This window comes from Rhipicephalus microplus, chromosome X (assembly GCF_043290135.1).
Source record: "Rhipicephalus microplus isolate Deutch F79 chromosome X, USDA_Rmic, whole genome shotgun sequence".
In the NCBI taxonomy this organism is placed as follows: Eukaryota; Metazoa; Arthropoda; class Arachnida; order Ixodida; family Ixodidae; genus Rhipicephalus; species Rhipicephalus microplus.
In genome coordinates, this window is record NC_134710.1 from 317,679,302 (window position 1) to 317,696,845 (window position 17,544).

General features: G+C 45.5%; 1 protein-coding gene across 7 annotated transcripts in view; it reads right to left on the bottom strand.

Moving 5' to 3' along the window:
* The window catches only part of LOC119185247 (uncharacterized), a 255,979-nt gene that overhangs the window by 74,438 nt on the left and 163,997 nt on the right, over nt 1-17,544 (bottom strand). The window lies entirely within an intron of this gene.

Consider the following 17,544-nt stretch of genomic DNA (forward strand, 5'->3'; position numbering starts at 1 on the left):
TTACCAGGTGTGCATGCAACGCGAGGCGCGCCGACATCCTCACAACACTCATTAATGACGTACCACGGGGGAGTTTATGCTCGTCTCCCTGCCGCCAGTATGTCTCGGTCAGCCAAGTGGTCGCGTCCCGCGTCATTCTCAATGGCATGCGTGCATGCCAACAATGGCTTAAGCTCGGACGGCGGCGCCTGACCTGCTTCTTGCCAGACGCTCTTCCGAGTAAGCCTTCCCCCTTCTAGTCCCGAACGGGGGCAACCTTGACGGCTACGCCCGTGAACCGTGCGCACGAAGGAGTCTCCTTTCTTTCCCGTGCTCGGGTCTTCCGCGTTCGCCTTCGCAGAACCGATCAGCTTCGTTAGTTGACGGGACTGGAGCTGGCTACGCGCTCTGCATCAGCCGCATTATTTGCGCTACATGCAACACACCGGTAATTGGTGCCTCATACTAACTCCATGTGTGAAAAAAAAACATGACCAGTTCTGCACATGCAATGGAGACCGAGGCTGCAGTACGTATATAGAAAAGAATAGACTCCTACAGCACACCCTTGCAGTTCACAACGTTCCTTTCTGATGGTGACAGCAAAGCACATACTGCCGTGTCAGAACTGAATCTGTATGAAGGTGTTCCTGTACTAAAGGAGGGCTGCACGAATCATGTCGCCAAAAGACTTCGAACAGCTCTCCGAAAATTAAAGACGTCAAGAAAGCAGGAGCTGAAGGACGCAATAATTCACAAGCAGCAGGGCTATTTTCAAGTCACAATCACAAATGACCGAGGCAGTGTTTGCAACATGTATTGTGCTGTCTGGGCATCCTACTTCCACTTTTGCTCGAGGGATGGTGCCAGCAGTCACACGTTTCGCCCAGACGGTGACACGTCTTAGTGCATGCACAAGCGAGCACAAGCGCTGGGTGAGGCAGCACCACCTCACACTCTCATCCTGACTCCTTCCCAAGGCAAGGCCATGCTGCCAGTCTACAAAGGACTGACAGAAGAAAAGCTGCTTCAGTGTTGCGTGAAAGGACAGACACAGAACGCAGCTGAATCGCTCAACAGCAAAATATGGCCTTTGTGCCCAAAAACAAAATTTGCGACGAGAACCATGGTTGAAACAGCGATGACAATCACTGTCCTTTGGTTCAACTGAGGGCACTCTGGATTTGAGGAGGTGGCTCAAGAACTGTTTCACCAACGTACAAGTCAAGCCTCGTGTCTGCATCATGCAGTAAAAGGGAGGATACATCCGCCAGCGGCAGCGCTCACAGCTGAAGCAACAGCCTATCGCCACAGTGCCGAAAAAAAAAATAGCGCCTGGAGGAGGCAGCTCGCAGGGAACGTGCAGGTCTAACATACGGTGCTGGATCCTTCTAAAACTGTGAACTCTTTCCAAAAAGCCTTGGAGACATTCTATGTGAATTTCGTGCAGATCGGTTGAAGAGCATAGAATCAAACATGTTTTTTAACTTTCAAATTTGTTTTTCCCAGTTCCTCGTTCTTAAGCATTTTTATAGTTTGCGCAATAAAATTTGTACGCTTTATGAAGTCAAATTGCAACAAAACTTGGCATGCTTAATATTTAACATGTCCTGAATTCAAATAAGCAGAGGTCTCCAAAGCATGATCAGCTAGATATTTTCAAAAGCTTGTTCTTTGAGAATGATAAAACTAAAACTCAGCATTCGAATTTTTTTCTAGGCCAGCACACATATGTTACACAATGCTTCTTTTCTTTATTGAATTCCTCAATTCATTAAGAGGAACATTTACTATTTTTTAGAGCTTTCTTATGCTTACTATTATTGTCTAAGCTTGCACAAAAATGCATTGTTTTTACAAATGCATGGTTTACAAAACATTAACTAAATGAGCAATAAAAAAATAAAAGCATATTTGAAAAGAGGAGCTCAAACTCTAAAAACAGTGAAAGTTTTACTGAGCTGTTGCAAATATTTGTAGAAAAATTTTTTTGAAGAGCATCTCCCCTTAACGTTCACCCAAATCTGAGCACACGGGCCTACAGAATTTTCGCCTCTGTCGAAAATGCAGCCACGGCAGCCGAGTACCTTAGTCACTAGGCCACCACAACGGGGTGTGAGTAACAAGACAAATTCTAAAAAAAAGACTGAAAATTATGCTAACATTATGAACATTATGGTGAACATTAGTTAAAACATTATGCAATGAAATAAATATCCATGCAGTTTGCAGATGAACAAAAATAGGTGCTGAAAATGGCGTTATGTGGAAACACAGGGACAGAAAAGCTACTTACAATCCAGTCAGCATTGTCTCGCCCCATACGCTTCCGAGATTACGCTTACTTATCATTTTCGTCTTATTAACTCATAAGCAACTCTTGCCATGACAGGTTGACATTTACTGAACTAAATTTTGGTTCAGCCATCAAGTGGTAATTCGGAGAAATCACCATCGCCACAAACTTACTTGTCTATGACATAGAAACTGGCGCGCACTTCCATAGCGAAAGCAAACTGTGCAGGTGAGCACACAGAAGAGAACTGTGTAGTTATGAATACACCCATAAAGCAAAACTAGTCTAAAACTTGTAATAATACTTCAAGTTATCACCAACAAGACAGAAGTGGCTTTTGTGAAGCTCCTAACAGGAAACGCAACCACAGCGGCATCGTTTGTATCAGTCAGTGCCTGTACGGAATCGAGGGTTGCTAGGACTCGGTCGATCCTCAGTTCCTCTGCTACCACCTCTGAACTCGTGGTGTTCGTTGGCGCAGCACAGTATCCTGGAACAGCCAATTTCGTGGTTACTGTCAGTGACCTTGATGGCAAACTCCTCACAGCAGCATCTCTTCAAGATACCACACTGGCCAGGGCTGAGCAGGCTGCTATAGCACTGGCCGTTACTATTCCCATGTGCATGCGCATTTTCACAGACTCTCGGGCTACTGTACGAGCATTCATGTCGGGGGTCCGTTTGTGAACAGGCGGTCCATATTCTTACCAAAATTCTAAATTGCACCGCAATTTGGAATCACATCACCTGAACTTTTGCCCACATGCGCAAGGATGTCCACCCTGTTATCCTAATACCGATGAGTCTGCCCATGCCTGCGCATGCGCACTATCCCACCGTGACGAGCATTCGGCCTCTAATTTAGGGGAAGGCATCCAGCAGCTTGATTCCCTCCCCACCTTTAACGAAAAATGTAAGCACTATCAATTGTTCAGGCATAGGTTCCTGCTCCCGCACCCACAACTCTCTAGGGCCCAGTCAATCACTTCACCAATGCGGCAAACCGGTAGTTATTTGTCGCCCTTAGTTTACAGTAAGTTCATTAACAGCATAAAGCCTCACTTCCCTCATTGCAATGAGAGACGATGCCCGTTAACCCACATGCTCTGGCAATGCACTGCGCTGCGCGATAGCAAGCCTCTTAGCACAAAGGATGCCTGAAAGACTACAATCACCAGCTAGGACCAAAAAGTCCAAATCTGGGCTGACCAGAGGTTCCGCAGTTTGGGGGAGGGGCATGTCCTTTCTGTTGCAACGTGGGTGCAGCCTGCAGTCGACCCACCCTCTTGAAGGGCATCAACTCCTCAGGAATTTGTGAATCAAATTCGTTGACTTACTGACTGTCAGTGCGCAAGCAGGTGCAATCGCATATCATAGAGCAATAAACGACAGAGTAACAAACTGATTCTCTTCTAAAAGACTATACCAGACAGCCATCCGTTTTGCGGGTGCAACAAGCAAGAACCAGTCGAAAAACGAAACCAAAACGAGCCAGCACACTGCTGTAGTAAGGCATTAAAAAAAACGCAGAGACACCCGCACAGGAAAGAAGTTCCATGTATTCCTACAGTGTGGGAGCAAATGCCAAACAAGTGAAATGATCGAAAAATGCTCGCGTTTTAAACATATAGATAATGGCGGACATGCGCATCTTGACCGTCTTCTGACTGCTAGCGGACGACGTATAGTACTCGGGGATTGAAAGAAGACAATTTGGGCTAAGTATTACACATACTTCGGTCTTGACCATAATCAGTTCAGGTCACATCAACGTAACTTCAAGTCCTACACTTAGGGCTAGGATTACTATTAGTTCAGGTCACATCAACGTAACTTCCAGTCCTACACTTAGGGCTAGGATTACTATTAGAGACTAGATTCATCACAACATGACAGATTACCTTGAGCAATTATGCACAACAGTCATTACAGTTGATCCCAGGTATACTGAACTCAGATATATCAAATGATTCACTATAAAGAACACTTGATAAATCCCCTTGAATTTGTAATGCAAAAGTATGGAACTTTTGCAGACATATAAAATCAAACTCTTGCAGAGCATAATACGATATGTCAAACGATGCACTAGACAAAAGCCCAGAAACATTATTGTTTCTGAAAAATATTGCTTATTTTTCGGTGGCGTTATAACAAGTCATGATCCCTCCTTGCACACAGGTTACAAAAAGGTGGTGTAATTCATTGGTTGCCCAGCGTTGGTGAGTACACCAGCACATGATGCGTGATCTGTTATAGGTTGTAATGCATGGACAGTGCCTCCAAAGGGGATAAATAATGAGGGCACCAAACTCATGAATTCGAAGCGACTCGGCAGCCTCATCATGATGTGCCCATTCCTTTCTGTGCCTGCTCCTGCATGATGACATGCGGGCCTGGAATGCACGGCCTTCAAGAGCCGAAACCAAGTGACGTATTTTTGGCGTTCTCGGTTATAGGCATCTCGGAGGCTACACTTTTTCTTGCTTTTCGCTTTCTGCAACAAAGCCCCTAGTGCCAACGCCAAGATATCATTGGTGGGGTACATGGTCGTTTGTTGTTTGTGGACAGCGTTGTCACTTTTGGCTTGTGCATTTTAGTACTTGCTTCATTACCGCTGAATTTTTCATTGGGAACCGAACTATACATTGTGGCGCTCATAGCGATAAACATGACTGATGCTTGGAACAACATCAAACAAGGCACCATCGTGCAAAGTTTCCTCGTGAGCTTGGGAGACAAGTGACGACATAGTGTGCGTCATCTTGGCTGACAAAAGTGTACGGCGCCTCAGTGAATTTTGCCACTTATTAGCATTTCCAAGCGCAACCTCGGATGGGAGTACAGATAGTGACTTCATTGGTGTAGATGACGAGGTCGCTTTTTCTGACTGTGTTGATGCTGACATCCCGGCACGCAAGTGGACCTATGCAGTTATGAAGATGCTAACTCCACCGCTAAAACACATTTTACCATGCTACAGGGCTTGCATCGGCGCTCACTGCCAGTAACCGCTGTTGTGGCTGAAGGGGCTGAATTTGCTTAATATTTTAAAAACTTCAATGCTCGAATTAATGAGGATGACTATAAACATGACGACACGCAAAGGGCAAGACAAGTTCACGGACTTGCAAAGGAAGTTCTCCCTTTTTCTTAACCCTTTACTGCCTACACTTTGTTTCACAAGATATATGCAGCGCAGTCAATGATAGAGCTCTCTCGTTCAATCAGGGTTGTAGGAGCACAGCAAATGTAGTCCCTGAACTATTTTAGAAGTTCAGTTCTATTTTGCAAGCTACACCCACAAAAATTGAAAACATCAACAGGATTTATTTTTTTAAAGCATGTGGAGCCCTTTAATCAATAGGGAAATTTAAACAAAAAGCACGCATAAACGCATCTCTGTGAAGGCTTGTTGTGAAGCAGTGATGCATTGCCTTTCCGAAACATGGCATCATCCGAGTTGCTTGCCTCTGCTAGATGCCTCTGAAGCTGTGTGACCAGTTAGCCATCCTTCAAATGTATGCCGTTTTGCCAAGCTGGCCAAGAAGATAGCTTTAAACTTTCTTGAAGGGCTTCGCATCAAGTGAGGGGATAGTGAAAGTGTAGATGCATTTATCAAGAGGACTGCAAAACTGACCCAGGTGAGTAAGCGACGGGGGATGCCGGCAAAGTCCTACCACCGAAGAAGCAGTCTTGCAGGAGAGGCCATGCCATAATCGCAAGGAAAAGCTGGATTATTTTGACCTCTGCCCTTTGCCAAGAATGATGCTTGCCAAAGACAAGAATGGCTTTTTAGAGAAAGGCGAAGTATCTACTATTGCCAAAGTGGTGCAACATTTCAGAGAGGATGAGACACTACCAACCGTGCCACAATGACAGTGCAGAGGATGCTGAAAAAGCTTGCCTTCAAGTACAAGAAGCACTTTCGGAACGCCCTTCTTGTAGAATGAGGCCCATAGCGCAGAGTTGCCACCGGTACTTGTGCCATATAGTGGAACTGTGACCCAAGGGTAGGCCGAACTGTGGGTCAACACCGGTCATACACATAGATAAATGTAGACTGACGGCACTGTCCAGTGTACGTGCGAAGCCCGTCAACCTGGTTTGTTGAGTGGTCTTCGAAACCCCATCTACAGTGGCGCTTATGAAGTGTGAACTGCGTTGATAAGGCTGCTGGTCACCTCACTGCGTGCCTACCTCCCAGCCACTGCCGAGTGAACCTCAAAAAACTTGTTTGGAGCTATGTGAAGGGCTTCGTAGCCACGGGAAACAAGACGTTGGTACTCTGCTGTGGCTAAGAATCATACAAATGATTGCTGAGATTTGAAAACAACGCTCAAGATTGTTCGATTCAATCATTCGTTCGTTATTCAGTGACTCAAGTGAATATTCTTATACATGTAGCACTTATACATGTGCAAAAATTCTTATACATGTAGCAAAAAAACTCAAACATGACAACAACCAGTTACGATAACAACAAATACTAGATAACAACAAATACTATCGCAATGCTGGTCGTCCCGTTCAAAAATAATAAAAATAGATCGAAAAGGTACCAAGCGCCACCTGCTACAAAAATCGAAAGATAATGAGTATAGTACACCTACTTCACACAGACGGGGCCACCTGTCGAATTAATGGACACGATGTGTGTGTAGAAACACACTTATGAAGTGCGCTCAGTCTTCATCCGCTGAGATCGCCTGTACCTTCTACAACGGTGCCAATACAGCTTGTGAAACTGAGTATAGTGTCACGAATTCATGACATGCTGAAATTTTAAGGCAAGCAAGTCACAAAATGCATGCTGCCTTTAACGCTGGCTGTCGAGTGCTTGTGGGGAACATAGCTTTCACCATGAAAAATGTATCGCCGTCACGTCTAACGTTTTTATGCTAGAACCAAATGTTTTGTAGCGGATGGCGTGCACAGCTCACATCCAAGTTCTTTCTCGCCTGGTTGACGTAATTTCTATATTGAATAATTTAAAGGCGATAGCGTTAAAAAGCTCGTTTCACGGAAATTATGGTGTCAGCGTCAGTGGTGATGTTGGCATCATCATTGGTTGTGAGCAAAAAATTATCACCTTGTGCATGACTGAAAAATCTAGAAAGATGCAAATAAAATAATAAAAAATTCGGCCTGCATGAGATTTGAACCTGGGTATTTTCCATGACAAGTGGGAGTTCTACCACAGAGCCACGTGTCTGTTTGGAAATACAGTAAAAATAACTTCCTCTGCTTGTAAATGCCGTGAAAGTATCTTGCATATGTTACCAAACACGCACATTCTGTATTCATTCTTACATTACAGCGTGTAATATTACAGTAGTAAAACGTGGCACAAGTGTATATTGCAATCAGGAGTCAGAACATGTGATTATCTTGACTTGATAGTTTAAAGCGGGCCACCCGCTACAAAAAGCACACACAATACTGCTCCTTTTCCCTTAAGGCCATGTAATGAGTGCATAGCAAGCTCGAAAAGATTGCACACGCACAATAGCTCTTAGTATGAAGCATTCTACACATTGGTACACATAATGCAGCCGTATGCGAAAGATTCACTGACATAAGCCATTTTTAACTTAGTCCACACACGCCAGAGACAGAAAATCGCTATCGCGTTCAACTCCTGAAGGAGAAGCTTAAGCGTCTCCCAATTTTTCGGTTATTTGGTGTGTGCACACTCATGAGGTGGCACACAACATGTTATGCAGTTCTGAAGTACCTTTCTTGTTGGAAAGTCATCCCTTCTGAAGCATATAGAGAATCAGCGATATACATAAAAGTGCCATTAAATTTGATTTTAGATTATTTAACTGCAAAAATGCCTAAATGTTGTTAAGTAAAGCTAAAAAATGAAAACTATTTTTTATTTTGTCCAGCAGTTTCATAACTCAGGCAATAAAGAGTTAAGCATACTGTAAGCGAATCATCATGCTAACGCTTATTACTATTTCCAAAAGCCGTTTTGGGAGCTGCAATGCATTTACAGTGGTACCATCGAGGTCTTCAGATTTGGAGCAATTTTTGGAGCAGCAAAATTTTCCATTTGGAGCAACCTGGAGCAGCTAACTTCCAATCCTAAAGGAGAAGCAAGTTGCATTTACAACTGGACATGAAAAATTATTATGAGGCTCTTGTGAAGAATCATAAATATTAAGATTCATTGCAAATTTCACAGAAACAATCATCTTAAAAGCACTCCCTACTTCAGTTGATGATGCAAAAATAATGGCATCATGCTGTTCAGCATTGAGGAAAAACTTGTCCAGTGATTATTTTTGTAGCAAATAAACAGAATACTGGTTAAATAAAATCATACTTCATGAAGTAACAATATATGTGTACCTATGTGGTTATTCGCAGATATGGTAGACAAACGCTGTGACGTACAACGCTAGAGACTCACAGTCCCAAGTGCATTTCTCTAAGATGACACTAAGAATAAAAAAAGGTTCTTTTTCTTCACGACTGATTAGACTGCTGGGTGTAATATGATGTCATTCAGCTAGTCTCAGAAAGCCAACCTCCCCCGACACTTATCTCTAAGTTGAAACTACACAAGTTAATAAACTTCATTTTTCTTTTGCAGCAATATTTTATGTCACTAGAGTGTTCTGTTTATACTCCGAAAACCCCCTACTATGTCCTCTAGAAAACAGTGCATAAAAAAAAAAACTCGCAGGGTACCTTATGCCTAAGACAACTAGAAAGCAACATCCAATTTGTTTTGAACGGGATAGCTATTATATGGATGTTCTAGACTGCTTTTTGCCGTTGCCAGGGGTGTAGTCAAAGAAAAAATGGGGAAGATAGGGCGGTGCAACCTGATTTGGAGGGGTGGTGGGCAAGCAAAAGGTAATTTTGCGCTATATATGCCATAGTCAAAACAAATTTCGGAGGGGGCGGAGGCACATTCCGAATGTGCCCCTCCCCATGTTTCCACCACTGGTCGTCTTGTTTTGTGTTATGTCCCAATCAATAATATCTCCCGGCGCATCGTGTTTTACACGTGGGTAAAAGTGCCAATGGAACCTGATTGATTGATTGATATGTGGGGTCTAACGTCCCAAAACCACTATATGATTATGAGAGACGCCGTAGTGGAGGGCGCCGGAAATTTAGACCACCTGGGGTTCTTTAACGTGCACCCAAATCTGAGCACACGGGCTACAACATTTCCGCCTCCATCGGAAATGCAGCCGCCGCAGCCGGGATTCGAACCCGTGCCCTGCGGGTCAGCAGTCGAGCCAATGGAACCTGAACCTGGCAACGTTTAACGCTAGAACCTTATCTAGTGAGGGAAGACTAGCTGTACTATTCGATGAGCTAGAGGGTGTGAAATGGGATATAATAGGGCTCAGTGAGGTTAGGAGGACAGATGAGGCTTATACGGTGCTACAGAATGGGCACGTCCTTTGCTATAGGGGCTTGGACGACAGAACAGAAGTGGGAGTGGGGTTTCCAATTCACAAAAACATAGCTGGCAACATAGAAGAATACTATAGCATTAATGAAAGGGTGGTAGGTATCATAACTAAACTGAATAAAAGATACAAGATGAAGGTGGTACAGGCTTACGCGCCCACATCCAGCCATGATGACGCTTCAGTTGAAAGCTTCTATGAAGACGTGGAATCGGCAATGAGTAAGGTAAAAAGACAGTATACTATACTGATGGGAGACTTTAATGCAAAGGTAGGGAAGAAGCAGGCTGGAGACCAGGCAGTAGGAGATTATGGCATCGGTACTATAAAGGCCAGAGAAGAGCTACTAGTAGAATTCGCAGAACGCAATAATTTAGAGATTTTGAATAGCTTCTACCGAAAACGAGAAAACCGCAAGTGGACATGGGGGAGCCCTAATGGCGAAAATAAGAACGAAATAGACTTTAAAATGAGTGCACACCCAGGAATCGTGCAGAATGTAGAAGTGGTTGGCAAGGTACGATGCAGTGACCATAGAATGGTACGCTCTCGAATTCGCCTAGACTTGAAGGAACGACAGAAACTGATACGCAAGAAGCCAATCAATGAGCTAGCACTGAGAGGGAAACTACAGGAATTCAGAGTCTCGCTTCAGAACAGGTACTCGGCTTAGTGAGAAAACCAACCTTAGCGTAGATACAATGAATGATAATCTGACGAGTATCATTACAGAGTGTGCAGTGGAAGTTGGAGGCAGGGTAGTTAGACAGGACACTGGCAAGCTTTCCCAGGAAACAAAGAATCTCGTTAAGAAGTGTCAAATAATGAAAGTCTCAAGTATAACAGACAAGAAATAACTGTCAGAGCTTTCTAAGTTGATTAATAAGTGTAAGGTATCCGATGTAAGAGATATAACATAGAGAGAATCGAACATGCTCTGAAAAACAAAGGAAGCGACAAAGCTGTGAAGAGGAAACTTGGGATAGGCAAAACTCAGATGTATGCACTAAGGGACAAAAAAGGCAAAATAACTACCAATATGAATAGGATAGTTAAAATAGTGGAGGAGTTCTACAGAGATATGTACAGTAGCCGGGACAACCACGACCTTAATACTATAAGATCTAGCAGTAACCCAGATGACACCCCACCAGTAATGATAGAAGAAGTCAGAAAAGCTTTGGAGAGCATGCAAAGAGGCAAAGCTGCTGGCAAGGATCAGGTAACATCAGATCTGCTGAAAGATGGAGGACAGATTGTGTTAGAAAAACTAGCCACCCTGTTTACGAGATGTCTCCTGACGGGAAGAGTACCAAAGTCTTGGAAGAACGCTAACATCATCTTAATACATAAGAAAGGAGATGACAAGGACTTGAAGAATTTCAGGCCGATCAGCTTGCTCTCTGTAGTATACAAGCTATTTACAAAGGTAATTGCTAACAGAGTAAAGGAAACAACAGAATTCAATCAACCAAAGGAACAAGCAGGATTTCAAACAGGCTACTCATTAATCGACCACATTCATACTATCAATCAGGTAATAGAGAAATGCTCAGAATATAACCAACCACTATACATAGCTTTCATAGATTAGGAGAAGGCCTTTGATTCAGTAGAAATATCAGCCGTCATGCAGACACTGCATAATCAGGGCGTCAATGAAGTATATATAAACATCCTGGAAGAAATCTACAGGGGATCAACTGCTACCATAGTGCTTCATAAAGAAAGCAACAGAATACCAATCAAGAATGGTGTAAGGCAGGGCGACACAATCTCCCCAATGCTATTTACCGCGTGCTTACAGGAGGTTTTCAGAAGCCTAGAATGCGAACAGTTAGGGATAAGAGTTAATGGAGAGTACCTTGGTAACCTGTGCTTCACCGATGAAATTGCATTGCTGAGTAACTCAGGGGACGAATCGCAACTCATGATTACGGAGTTAGACAATGAGAGCAGAAAGGTGGGCCTTAAAATTAATCTGCAGAAAATGAAAGTAATGTACAACAAGCTCGGAAAAGAGCAGCGCTTCGAGATAGGTAATAGTGCAATTCAAGTTGTAAAAGACTATGTATACTTAGGGCAGGTAATAACCGCGGAGCCAAACCACGAGATAGAAGTAACTACAAGAATAAGAATGGGGTGGAGCACATTTGGCAAGCACTCTCAAATAATGACAGGTAGATTGCCACTATCCACCAAGAGAAAGGTATATAACAGCTTTGTCTTGCCGGTACTTAGCTACGACGCAGAAACCTGGAGCCTTACAAAGAGGGTTCAGCTTAAATTGAGGACGACGCAGTGAGCAATGGAAAGAAAAATGGTAGGTGTAACCTTAAAAGACAAGAAGAGAGCAGAGTGGATTAGGGAACAAACGGGAGTTAAGGATATCATAGCTGAAATCAAGAAGAAGAAATGGACATGGGCCGGGCATGTAGCGCGTATACAGGATAACCGCTGGTCATTAAGCGTAACTGACTGAATTCCCAGAGAAGGCAAGCGGGTTAGGGGGAGACAGAAGGTTAGGTGGGCAGATGAGATTAAGAAGTTTGTGGGTATAAATTGGCAGCAGCAAGCACAGGACCGGGTTAAGTGGCGGAACATGGGAGAGGCCTTTGTCCTGCAGTGGATGTAGTCAGGCTGATGATGATCATGATGATGATGAAAAGCGCAGGAGCAGAGGCGACGTACGTGGCTGAAGCAGAGATAAGAAGAGCCAACGTATCTCCTTTGCACTGAGGGCGGATGCAATAACATCACCCCGCGTGCCAGGCCTCCCATCGATTGTTACTCAAGCAGAGAGGAATGTACCGCCCATGTCCAAGGGACAGGAAGGATTGAGCTAGGAACGCGAGAGAAGGAAGTCGTTTTATGAGCTTTGACTTTAAGGGTGTGATCGCTGACGCATGCGCTATTTACGACTGGTATACCCTTCTACCTTGTACTCTCAACGCGAACAGACTGTGCAAAAAGTGCTTCACTTTCTAGAGCGGCCACACAAGGGTATGCAATGAGCCTTGATCACAAGGCAGCTGTTACAATGTTAGCTTAAATGCAGCACCCCCACGTGGCGCTGATAGTTGTGTTGAGCTGTGCAAGCTTGGCACAGTGTGGGATGGCAGTTTTGAAAAAATAAACACAGTTTGTTCTGGGCAAAGGGCTCAACATGTTATGTTTTTCGCGGGCCTGATGGCCTGCTGTTCACTGTAACAACTGGCGATGAGGATGAAAGGAAGTTTCATGTAAGTCTTCGTTCCAGCACCGCTCTGCCATCTGTTCACCGTGCCAAGTTTCGGCAGCCTCGAGACGTTCAAGGGGGGAGGAGATGACTGGCCCTATTACCTGGACTGGCTCCAAGCATTTTTCCTGGCGAATGATGTCGCCCCAGACAAGCGTACTGCCGTGTTCATCAGCTGCTGCGGGCAGAGAACGTATGCTTTGCTCCAATATTTGGTCAAGCCCACCAAGCTCAGTGACAAGACGCTGGACGAGATTCTTCAAGTTCTTAGAAACCATTACTGTTCAAAGCCCTCTGCCGTCGTGCAGCGTTTTCGTTTCAACTCGCGTGTTCGCGCGGAAGGGTAATCCATCAGCAATTTCATCGCAGTACTAAAAAGCCTGTCCGAGCACTGGAATTTCGGGGCTGAACTCGAAAACATGTTTCGTGACCGTGTCATGTGTGGCATAAACAACATGGATGTCCAGACAAGACTTCTGGAAAAACAGGACCTCACTTTCGACGACGCCGTGCAGACCGCCCTGGCAATGGAACAGCAAAAAAGGACGCAGGTGAGATAGCGCAAGCAAGCACAAGCAGCGCTTTCTCGACTCACCGTGTCTTGTCAGGTTCTGGGGGCGTCACCTGCTACCACTGCGGGGATGGACATCTTGCATCAAAATGCAAGCATGTGAAGACAATCTGCAATTACTGCCATAAACGAGGTCATTTGGCAAGGGTGTGCAATTAAAGACGAAGGGACATGATTTGATATGTGGGGTTTAACGTCCCAAAACCACCATATGATTATGAGAGACGCCGTAGTGGAGGGCTCCGGAAATTTTGACCACCTGGGGTTCTTTAACGTGCACCCAAATCTGAGCACACGGGCCTACAACATTTCCGCCTCCATCGGAAATGCTAAAGACGAAGGGACAGCCAAGCCCAAAGCAACAGCCCTACCAAGGCACGTTCATTCTCGGCTTGCAGTTCACCGTCCTCGAGTAACAGTCATCGTGTTAATACTGTACGCAAGCAGGGCGCCACTACCACTTCATTTTACGAAGTTTTTGACATGTGGCCGGTCTACTACGCCACGCCGCCGCCGCCTTTCACCGTCACTGTTGACGTTTGCGGCAAGCCTCTCCGCATGGAAGTGGACACGAGGGCAAGTGTCTCTGCCATGGCCAAGTCGCATCTACTTCAACTTTTGCCTTCGGTTCCTGTGCAGCCTTCACAAATGCTCCTGCGAAGCTATCTTGGAAAACTAAAAAAGGTTCAGGGCAAAGCTGACGTCAGCGTGAAGTTTCATGGCAAGGAGGCCGACCTACCTATTTTTCTGACCGGAGACCGATCACCCACTTTTCTTGAACGCAACTGGATGCGTGAGCTGGGCATCGGCGTCTCCGACGTTGAAGTGAACATCCACGCACTTTCCGACATCAAACACCTAGTCCAAGACTACACCGAAGTGTTTGAAAAAGGCTTGGGTACATTCAAGGGTGCCAAAGCTTCTCTCCATGTTCCTTCAGATGCTCTGCCTCAGTTCTTCAAGCCACGTCCACTGCCGTTTGCCTTGACAGATGGAGTAACTTAAGAAATCCATAGATTAAGAAGAAATTCTATTCTTGTTTCAGTCAAGACAGCAAAGTGGGCTGCACCTATTGTTCCTGTGACCAAAAGAGATGGACGCATCAGAATCTGTGGAGTCTTTGGTGTCACCATAAACCCAGTGGCAACAGTGGAGCAGTACCTCATTGCAAGGATCGAGTACCTGTGGACTGTGCTTGCTGGAGGTGAGAAATTCAAAAAATTGGATTCGCGAGATGCGTACCAGCAAGTTGTCCTTGACGAGGCCTCGGTGGAGTATGTCCCCATTTCGACGCATATGGGGTCATTTCAGAACACCCGGTTGCCTTTTGGCATCTCATCTACTCCTGCCATATTTCACCGCGAGATGAAGAACTTGCTCAGGGGAGTGTCACATGTAGCAGTCTATTTCGACGACATTCTTGTAACTGGCGCAAATGATGCTGAGCACCTTCGCAACCTTCGTGCTGTGCTTAGCAAGCTTCAGAAATCTGGCCTCAAGCTGAAACTTGAAAAATGTCACTTCTTCGTGTCAGAAGTTGAGTATCTCGGGCAAATCATCAGCAAGGAAGGCCTTTCCCAAAATGTTGACAAGGTAGCAGCCATTCTGCGTACTCTTATGCCTCAAGATGTCAAGGAACTTCAGAATTTCTCGACACTTGTCAACTTCTACAGGCGCTTCTTACCCAATCTTTCATCACTCCTTCGCCCACTGCAGTTGCTTCTTTGTGAAGGAAAGAAGTGGGAGTGGAGACAAAAACAACAAGATGCATTCACTGCCTGCAGGCACTTGGTGACATCAGCTCCAGTTCTTGTGCATTTCACCCCTGCCAGACCTGTTTGCCTCAGCTGTGACACATCGCCTCAAAGTATAGGTGCAGTTCTAGCGCACAAAGATGCTGATGGCTGGGAACATCCCATTGATTTTGCCTCGAGGAGCTTGTCAAAAGCAGAAAAAAACTACAGTCAAATCGACAAGAAGGCACTGGCTTTGGTGTTTGGTGTGAATCGGTTCCACCAGTACTTGTGGGGCATCTCATTCGAAGCACACACTGACCACAAGCCACTTCTTGGACTGCTGGGTGCCAGCAAGCCCGTTCCCGTGCAAGCTTCGCATTGAGTGGTCAAGTGGGCTCTCAAGCTTTCTGCTTGCAAGTATGAGCTTCTATACAAGCCTGGCAAAGAGCTCGGCCACGCTGATGCTCTTAGTAGACTGCCTCTCCCAACTGACACTACTGCATTATCACGACCTGCTGAAATCTCCTCGCTAGAGGAGGCATATCGGAGACTCCTTTCACCAGGTGTTGTGGCCCAAGCCACATGAAATGATCCAGTTCTGGGCCATGTTGTTCTTGCTGTTCTGAAAGGAGAAAGCCTCTCAGTAGGACCAGAGTGGAACCCTTTCAATACCAGAACTCAGAACTCAGTCTCCATGAAGGTTGCCTACTCTGGGGATCAAGAGTAGAGATCCCAAAGTCATTGCAGGCCCAAGTTCTTGAAGTTCTTCATGCCAGCCACCCGGGTATCGAGAAGTACAAGATGATTGCCAAGAGCCATGTTTGGTGGCCAGGCATTTACAATGACATTGCCAACAGCGTGAAAAGCTACGCTATGTGCCAGACTCAACATCAAGCTGCACAGCCGGCCTTTTCCACAGCGACCCTAGTCAAGGCTTCACATTTATTTCGGGGGACTTTCCTAAGTCACACATTCTTAGTTATTGTGGATGCGTTCTCAAAGTGGATAGAAGTCTTTCCTGTGTCTTCTACATCGGCAGAAGCTACAATTTCTGCATTGAGAATTGCATTTGCTCAGCATGGCCTGCTTGATGTCATAGTTTTCGACAACGGTCCTGCCTTCACCAGTGCCCAGTACCTTGAGTTCTTAACTCGAAATGGAATACGCCGCATGCTTGTACCTCCGTATCACCCTGCCTAAAACGGTGCAGCTGAACGAGTTGTACAAACTGTGAAGAAGAATATCAAGAAGTCTGGTTCTGGCAACTTCCAAACGCAGATCTCCAGGTTCCTGTTCCACTATAAGACCACAACACATGAAGTGACAAGTCGGCCACCCTGTGAACTCTTGACGGGAAGAATGTTCAAGACTTTGTTGGATGCCCTGAGGCCAAGCCGGCAGGCATCTGTATTCTTAAAACAACTCAAGCAGAAGTTGTATGCTGACAGAGGGTCCCGGAAGGCTCCATGACCTCAGCCAGGTAATGACGCGTACGCACGAAACTTTCGCAGGGTACACCCTGGGAGCCTGCCAGTGTTGTGGACGTCACTCGGTCATCAGCCAGTGTCCGTATTGAAGATGGCACCTTGGGAAACCGACACAGCGACCACTTGCACTCTGTGCAGACCGAAACATTGGCTTCTCCTGAAACTGCTATCGCTGCAGCTCCACCAGAGTTGGAGCCACCGCTTCTCCAAGCACCAGCAGTTCCAGAAATGTCCCATCAGGAACAGCTACCTAGAACTAGCTTCTCTGGGAGTAGCTGTGCCAAGGAGAGCGACCAGACTGCACTCGGAAGTGGTGTGTATGTGAACAGTGACTCTGTCGTGCCTACGCCTAGCCTGCTGAAGTTGCGACATGGCATGAGGATTCGGAAACTAGTGAATAGGTACTCCCAGTAGTCTTCCTGCTAAAAGGGGAGGAGTGTTACAATGTTAGCTCTAATGCAGCGGCCCCACGCGGCTCTGATAGTTGTGTTGAGCTGTGCAAGCCTGGTACAGCGGGGAGTGGCCATTTTTAAAATAAACACAGTTCGCTCTGGGCAAAGGGCTCAACCTGTTCTCATGTTCTTCGCGGGCCTGATGGCCTACTGTTCACGGTAGTCATTACCGCCTGGCCATCCGTTAATCTACACATGTAACATCATCATTGTGCTATTTCGAAGGTTTATTCGTATGTGCCGTTCGTGCGGTACAGATAGAATCACCCTGGTCTGGAGCACTGGAGCGCGTGCCTATTGACACTGTTGTTAGCCGCATATTCTATTTAACATTAGGTACCAGCTT